Here is a 7302-nt window from a genome sequence, read left to right on the forward strand (position 1 = left end):
GCCCCAGAAATGCTAGTTCTTGATACAAAAGGGCCACGCAGAATTATGGCAGAAGCATAAACAATAGTCCACGAATCCATTGCTTCAAACTGGAGAGTTTCACCAGAGACCCAAGCACAAAAGAACAATCTTCTAGAGCTCTGTGATGGCTCATTGGTCAGACCAGGCTGTAACCCAAACGCCTCTGTTACTCATCTGTCTTCCTTATTTTAAAACTGAAGACTTTAACCCAGCTAAAATTATATCTTTCCTGCTTGTTGATCTTTTAATAATATACACAAATGGCCGAAGATTATCAGAAGAGATTGCTAAAGTAATTTCGGGCAGCTTCTTTTAAGAAATGCATTTCCACACCGTACACATTTGTCATTGTGTTTTTTGATAGAGTTAAGTATTTAAATTATATTTAAAAATCAAGACTACATTTTTCAAACTAGATATCTGAAAAAACAAGGTGCCTCAAGCTGAAAATTTCTTTGAATTCACACTAAGCTCCTCTTTGACTTAACTTCCAAATTAATTAAATCAAAAAGACATGAACTAGGCCAAAAGAAAAAAAAGTCAGGAGGCCAAGTTCAAATATTGCCTAGAATGCTTCATTGGTCTTGCCTTAATTTGCTTTTAGATGGTACCATTTTAGAAGTGGAAAGGCTAAATTTATGCAAAAAGAGTATCAAGTTCATGCAGCAAATTGGAAGAGTTAATGAGTACTTTAACCTTCCTTTTCATTGAGTAAATGTTAAAAAAAATTCTCTCAAGGTGAAGCAAGATTCAAATAAGCAGTAGATGAACTTGGCAACCATTGAACAAATATTTGAGCATCCCTCACACAAAAGACACTGGGTGATAGGTGCAAACCCCAGACTACCGGGAGGTTGGCAGCTCCATGGCCCAAGACAAACTAGAATCAGTCTACCCATAAGATGCAAGACTTTCAAGCTGACAAAGGAAAGGTAAAGGCTGTTAACCACCTTGACCTTGGCCACTGCCTTGATTTGGCTACAGAATAACTGTTGTATATCCAACTGATTGCATTATTCAGAGATGATGTCTCCAAATCTACACTCTCCAACATAGTAGCCGGTAGTCATCTATGGCTATTGAGTATTTAAAACGTGGGTAGTGCGACTTAAGGAAGTCAAGTTTTGATTTTACTTATTAATTTGATTTTAATAATATGGAGTTGATAGCAGGATTAATGAATTTACTTAACTTGGACAAATGTAATTTTGAAACAGATGCTTTTGTTTCAAAGCCAAATCAATTCTTCCAATAAAAATGAACCAAGTCTGTCAATGTGGGTGCAACTATAAAGGAAAATGATTATTTGGTATCCAATTTAGTTATTGGGAAACTTTCAAATCTGGCTAGAACAACTTACATATGTGAGCCTAACTTTTTCAACTGGAAATTTTATGAAATCTAAATATAAATCAGGTATTTCCAATGAAAATTTAACATCTAGATAAAGATGTGTCTGCCCCAATGCCACTCTGCTATAGAAATGTTCTCATTCTCATGTCCTGGAAGGAGGTTCATGGGAAGTTCACCCTCTGAAAGTCTGTTGGTGAATTTCTCTGACGAGGTAGCTACACCCCACATAGGAAGCTCTGGGAAATGCAGAAGTTTGCAGGTCCTTGGTAAGATTCTTGAGAGGCCCTGACCATAGGGCAGCCTGTCTTCCTTTTTAGGCAAGCCTCAGTCTTCAGATGTGGGATGTGTGTTGACAGCACTGGCCAGTGGTATTTATCTGACCAAGGAAGGAATCCTGGAACTGCACTGTGGATTCTCTGCAGAACCTAGCCAGGTTCATTGCAAACAGACTTTTTTTTTTTTTTTTCAGCATAAGTAATAAAAACTTATTGAGAATTCCTGGGATGGTGGTTATTGCCTCCTCCCAACCTGGAAGGAGGAGCCAATACTATAGGGAATCAGTCAGAAATCACACTGTCCCAACAAAATCTTTCCCCTGGGAAATTGGTCAAGCCTTTTTCATCCAAAAAGGGTTGGGATGACAGATGGAGAAAGGACCATCGCTTGATACCGGGGTAGCATAGGGGTGTGCTGTACCCCAAGCTGGCGGGAGGGGGAGAAACAGATCTGCTTCTTCTCTGGGAGTGAAGTTCCTGGTCACCAGGCTCATTTCTTATCCTTGATGAGGCTGTCACTGCCCCGGGTAAAACTTTCATCCTGTAGGTTCAGGACAAGGTTGTCAGTAGTGAGATGGATAAGGTTCTGTGATGTGGCAATCCTCTTGGAGATGTTCTGGGCTGCCCAGATCTTGTGCAATTTGATATAGCCAGGTTTCTTGCTCAGGGCACCTCCAAGGTGAGCAGGTTGGGGTTAAGGGTTCACACAAGGCCCATTTTCAACCTCAGCACTATCCTTACTACTCCAGCCCTTCTCTGGGCTGTCAGATCCAAAGCTGCACTCAGATGGCTCCTGCCTGGTCCCCCTTTGGTCCCTACCTGTGGGCGCCCCTGCAGCCAGCTGCCAGGAACCAGAAGCAAGGCCAGCATTGCTATTGATTTGCCTTATAGTGAGGGGCAGGCCTCAGGCACCCCACTAAACAAATAGACTTTTTAATGAGGGACTTTCTGGAAGGGGGCTCTGCCTTTTTATTGGGTCTAAAAGAGAAAGTCTGAAGAGATGAGGGTCAGTGGGTAGTTGGGTGCCCATTGTATCGCAGGGAGCTTCTCTCTACCAATGCTATCACTGCAGTTGTGATCACAATGGTCTCACTGTTATAGGTCTCTGTACTTTTACTCCCAGGAGTCACAAATTTGTGGAGCTGTAGACCTGCAGAACTAATGAGCTGAGAAGCACCTGCCTGGAGAGGAAAAGTAGATCCGCTATGCACACATACACAAAATCACACACAATCTTTAAAAGAGAAGAAAACAAGGTGTGTGAATTCGCTGAATATCGAATAAGCTCTTACTATGTGCACGTTATTTGGCTAAATGCAGAGATACTAAACCAAATCAACTAGATCTTACTAATGAGCCGTCAGGGAGAACGGCCTCCCTGGACAGTTGCCTAGACCCATAGCAGACTTTGCATAAGTGATAAATAAATCTCTGTTTATTAGCTTCCTGAGAACTGGGGGTCTTCTTTATTTAACTGCAGCTTGACCTTATCTATCCTGATTGATGACGAACTAATACATGGCACTTGCCTGTGACAGGTGTACAATCCAGGAAGGTAACTTCAAGTATTCCAATGGCTTCAGTAAGCACCCATTTTTTAACTAAAATAATTATTTCTAATTTATATAGGTATTTACTTCCAAGGATTATGAAAATTTTATCAATATCAAAACATGTATAAAACAAGACAACTACATACTCTGAAGGCAGAGGTATCTGTGTTATGCATTATGAATCCCAGTACCTAGCCACATGCATGGTCCCTAACAGGCACCAATGAACACTTATCAAGTGAGTAAGTGAATGAATGAACCATCTGGTTGGGGAAGTAAAGTATGCAACATAAAGGGTGGGCCATGAGGCATAATAAATGCTATGGAATTCAGCATAAGGAGAGAGCATATCCAGGCATGGGGATCAAGGAAGACTTGCAACATGAGCTGACGTCAGAGGATGGAGATTCAGGGAGCAAAAATATGGAGACCGGAAATGGCTGGTGCAGACACATTATATAAGCTAGACTAGACAAGGAATTTATGTGAGCAAATAGAAGAAAATGAATTGGGAAGAATCAATCATGGCCAGATTTTGCATGATTAAATGCAGAACTTCAATCCCTTAGCCAGTGGTGGCTCTCTGTCTCTCTCTCTTAAAAATTCAAAAACCATTCTCTGAATGCATTTTATTTGTGGGCTAAAATCAGGAAGAACAAAAAAGCTAAGTTCCTTTGGTAAAGAAAGATGTGGAGGACAGGGTTCACAATCATTGGCGTGGATGCCTTTAAGAACCCCCTAAAGAATAGCTAATGTCCCATAAACATCTGTTGAAAATCAGTGCTAAAGTAACAGGCCACATTTAGTATTAGTTCAATCATTTAACCAGCCCGTCAATCATTCACTATTGAGAGCTCTCTACCACTCCACATTCTGGAGAGTTCGGGATAAAGAGCAGACTGTGTCTACTGGTGGTGGGCCCAGCATGAGAGGCAATGATATGCTCCTGAGGTCCTGAGAGGCAGCCTCCTAAGGGTTTTGAGGTTTGTTCCAAAGGCAATTCATCCCTGATAGAGGAGAGAGTTCTGTAAAAACTGTGGACCTGGCTTACCAGGTCTTTCTCTGAACTCTTCTCTCCTCCATGACCGTGTGCCAGAGCCCTGAGCAGAGGACGCAAAATGAAATACTCCATCATTAAAAAATCTCGGAGATGCTGGGGGAGGGGCCATATGGCAAACCAGTGCAAGAGGGTATCCTTTCCCCTCAAAGTGGAACAAATTCTAAAAATGGAATATGAGAGTATGTCACCCATCCGAGGAGGGAAAGGTGAGGGTTGTTGCGGACAGAGGCAGGAGAACTTATCACCTCACTTGCGTCCTGTCTTAGAAGAGACAGACAGACTGACAAATTCAAAGTAGCCCAAGGATGTTGGGGTTAATGTAGAGCATGAAATTAGCCATGATACCTGGCTTGCTAAAATGTAACACAGAGGCTGCTGGGGGCAAAGGAGGGTTTTGGAGAAGGGCATAGACCTTTGGAATGCCGGGGTCCTCATGGCCACTCTGCCTTTGGAATGCCATGGGGAGTTGCCTTCCCTGAAGCTTTCTTAGCCCAAACAGCCACACTGTGATCTAAGAGAAGAATGCGTTGTCCCCTAGGCTATGTTTAGTAGGTGATGCAAATTAGCATATCTTATCTTTCCCATAAATCCTCCCAGTTTCAGTAAGACCCCTTGTCACACATCACGTCTTGAGAGACAGTGATAAAGGATTTGTGATTATCCTGAAGGACCAATAAAAGCAGGAGCAGAGAAGAGCAAAGGGTCTTCATCTCTGAGTGTTGACCCCCATGCCTTCTCCTCTCTTTTATGGCAAAGTTTGGAGTTATCTTTTCATCCATCTATACAGGGATTGCTGGCCATTCCCAGCACAAGGATTTTCCATTTTCACCCCCGACCTTCTCACTCTCAATGCCCTGGACTCTTTCTAGCCAGGGAGCTTCACATTACTCAGAAGGGCTTCTACTGGACAGTTTTCTAAAATAAAAGACTCTTCTCCTGGTGGTTAGTCCCCTCATCTCCTGTCTCTGTTCACTGTGTTTCCCCTACATCACAACAAATCAACAGATCTGGGCTCACCAGCACTCTCAGCTTTGACTCCTGTCCTTGTGTCCTAGTCTTTCTGTCAACCCTAGGCCAGAACCACTTGTAGGATGTGCCTCTCCACAGGCACATCCTACAAGCGCTGTGCAGCCAGACACCTTGGGAATCACACAATCACAGCACACATGGCTACAAACATCTAAGGTCCCAGCTTTCGTCCAACAGCCTTTCTGATTTTCTTCAGTAACTATCAAAAAAAAAAGTGGTCAACATCCCTCAGTCCTAAGCACCTCATTCTCAGCAGACAACCCTACAGAAACCCAGGTCATCAGGCATTTTTATCAGCCAGGTCTTGGTGTTGCAACTGCCTTGACAAAAACACAACCCCTCCATTATGAGTCTGAACACAGCTAAAATAGGAGCCCTGTTCAAGCCCAAAAATGACCAAAGAGCCCCCTCTCCTGGCTAGTATGAGTGGTGCCTTTTTTCTTACCAATTACATAAAATTTACCAATTGCATAAAATTGATGAATAAACCCAATCACAGCATTACCCCCACTTCCTTACAGCATCCAATCTAGAACAAAGAGCAAAGTCCCTAAACAGTCCACCAAAGAACCTAACACAATCCCAAACCCTGTAATAAATCCTTTCTAACATTCCCTTTCTGAGAGGCTCCACGATTCCCCAGGGGAGTGCATTCTCCCTCCAAGGAGCAATCAACCTGATCTGTTCTTTGACAGGAGGGCGCTAACATAGTAATAGGAATTACTGTTATCACTATTGTTGCGTTCTGTGCTAAGTACTTTACATGTGTTATTCATTTAATCCTTTGATGACAGTGACAATTTTGCCCACTGCGGACCTGGAAACACTAAGACTGAACAGAATTTAAAAGCTATCTGCGTCACAGATCCAGCATGATGAGTGAAGGGACTTAGGAATCAAGCTCTGGAGCTCATGCTCTTCATGATTTTAGAAATAATAAACCACAAAATTAGCAAAACTAGTTTCTTCCCCACATCGTCCCCTCGAGTCTCAGAACATGAGCTGTTTTTCTTTCAATGTCAACCCCTCCTTCTGTCTGTTCTTTGACCACCTCTTCTGTCTCCTTTAACACTTGGTTCCAACAAGTTTCAATTTCCGTCTAATTCTTCAACCATCCTTTTGCCACTAGGACAATTTCTCAGTCTAAAATTGGGCATAAGCCTTGCTCATTCTAAAAACAAAACATGATGACCTCTGATGGCCCCATAGTCCTTTCATCTTTCCCGTCTTCAGCCCAAATTCTGGAAACCTAGCCTCTATTTTCAAGAATAACAGAATTTAAAATTATAAAATAGGCATGCACAAATGGAATTTGGGAGAGAGAGCTTTTCTACCTTGGAGGGGTAAGGATGGGTGGGAAGGATCAAAGAAGAGTTCAAGGAAGAAATGGTATCTGGGGTAAAGTATAAAACATGGTGGGGGGGAAGATTGCCCAGCCAGAGATAAAAGAAAAGGAGTTTTAGGGTAGATGAGTGTCCCCCCCGCTAAAATTCATATGTTGAAAACTAACCCCCAATGTGATGGTATTAAGAGGTAGGGCCTCTGGGTGGCAACTAGGTCTTGAAGGTAGAGCCCTCATTAATGGGATCATATGCCCTTATAAAAGAGACCCCAGAGAGCTCCCTTGCCCCATCACCATATGAGGACACAGCAAGAAAATGGCCATCTATGAACAAGAAGTAGGCTGTCACCAGACACTGCATCTGCTGGTGGCTTGAGCTTAGATTTTCCAGCCTCTGGAGCTGCGAGAAATAAATTTCTGGGGTTTATAGTCCCAACCCCACTCCCCCAGTGTCTATGATATTTTTTCATAGTAGCCGAGTGGACTAAAACAGTAAGTAAACGTAAAATTACAGAGAGAGGAAAGTCTGGCACATATTTGGAGACCTGATGAGTGGACTCATTATCTGCTGTATTAGTCAGCTCAGGCCACCATAACAAAACCCCACAAACTGGGTGGCTTAAGACGCAGAAATGTATTTCTCAGAGTTCTGGAGGCTGGAAGTCCTAG

At 42.8% G+C, this 7302-nt stretch overlaps 1 non-coding gene across 1 annotated transcript; it reads right to left on the reverse strand.

The window, feature by feature from the left end:
- Positions 1-2411: 2411 nt before the first annotated feature.
- Positions 2412-2631, reverse strand: LOC118012779. Its single transcript, XR_004679837.1, has one exon. It is a non-coding gene; the product is annotated as a small nucleolar RNA U89 (small nucleolar RNA).
- Positions 2632-7302: the final 4671 nt, after the last annotated feature.

This window comes from Mirounga leonina, unplaced genomic scaffold (assembly GCF_011800145.1).
Source record: "Mirounga leonina isolate KUSES-001 unplaced genomic scaffold, KU_Mleo_1.0 Mir_151, whole genome shotgun sequence".
NCBI lineage: Eukaryota > Metazoa > Chordata > Mammalia > Carnivora > Phocidae > Mirounga > Mirounga leonina.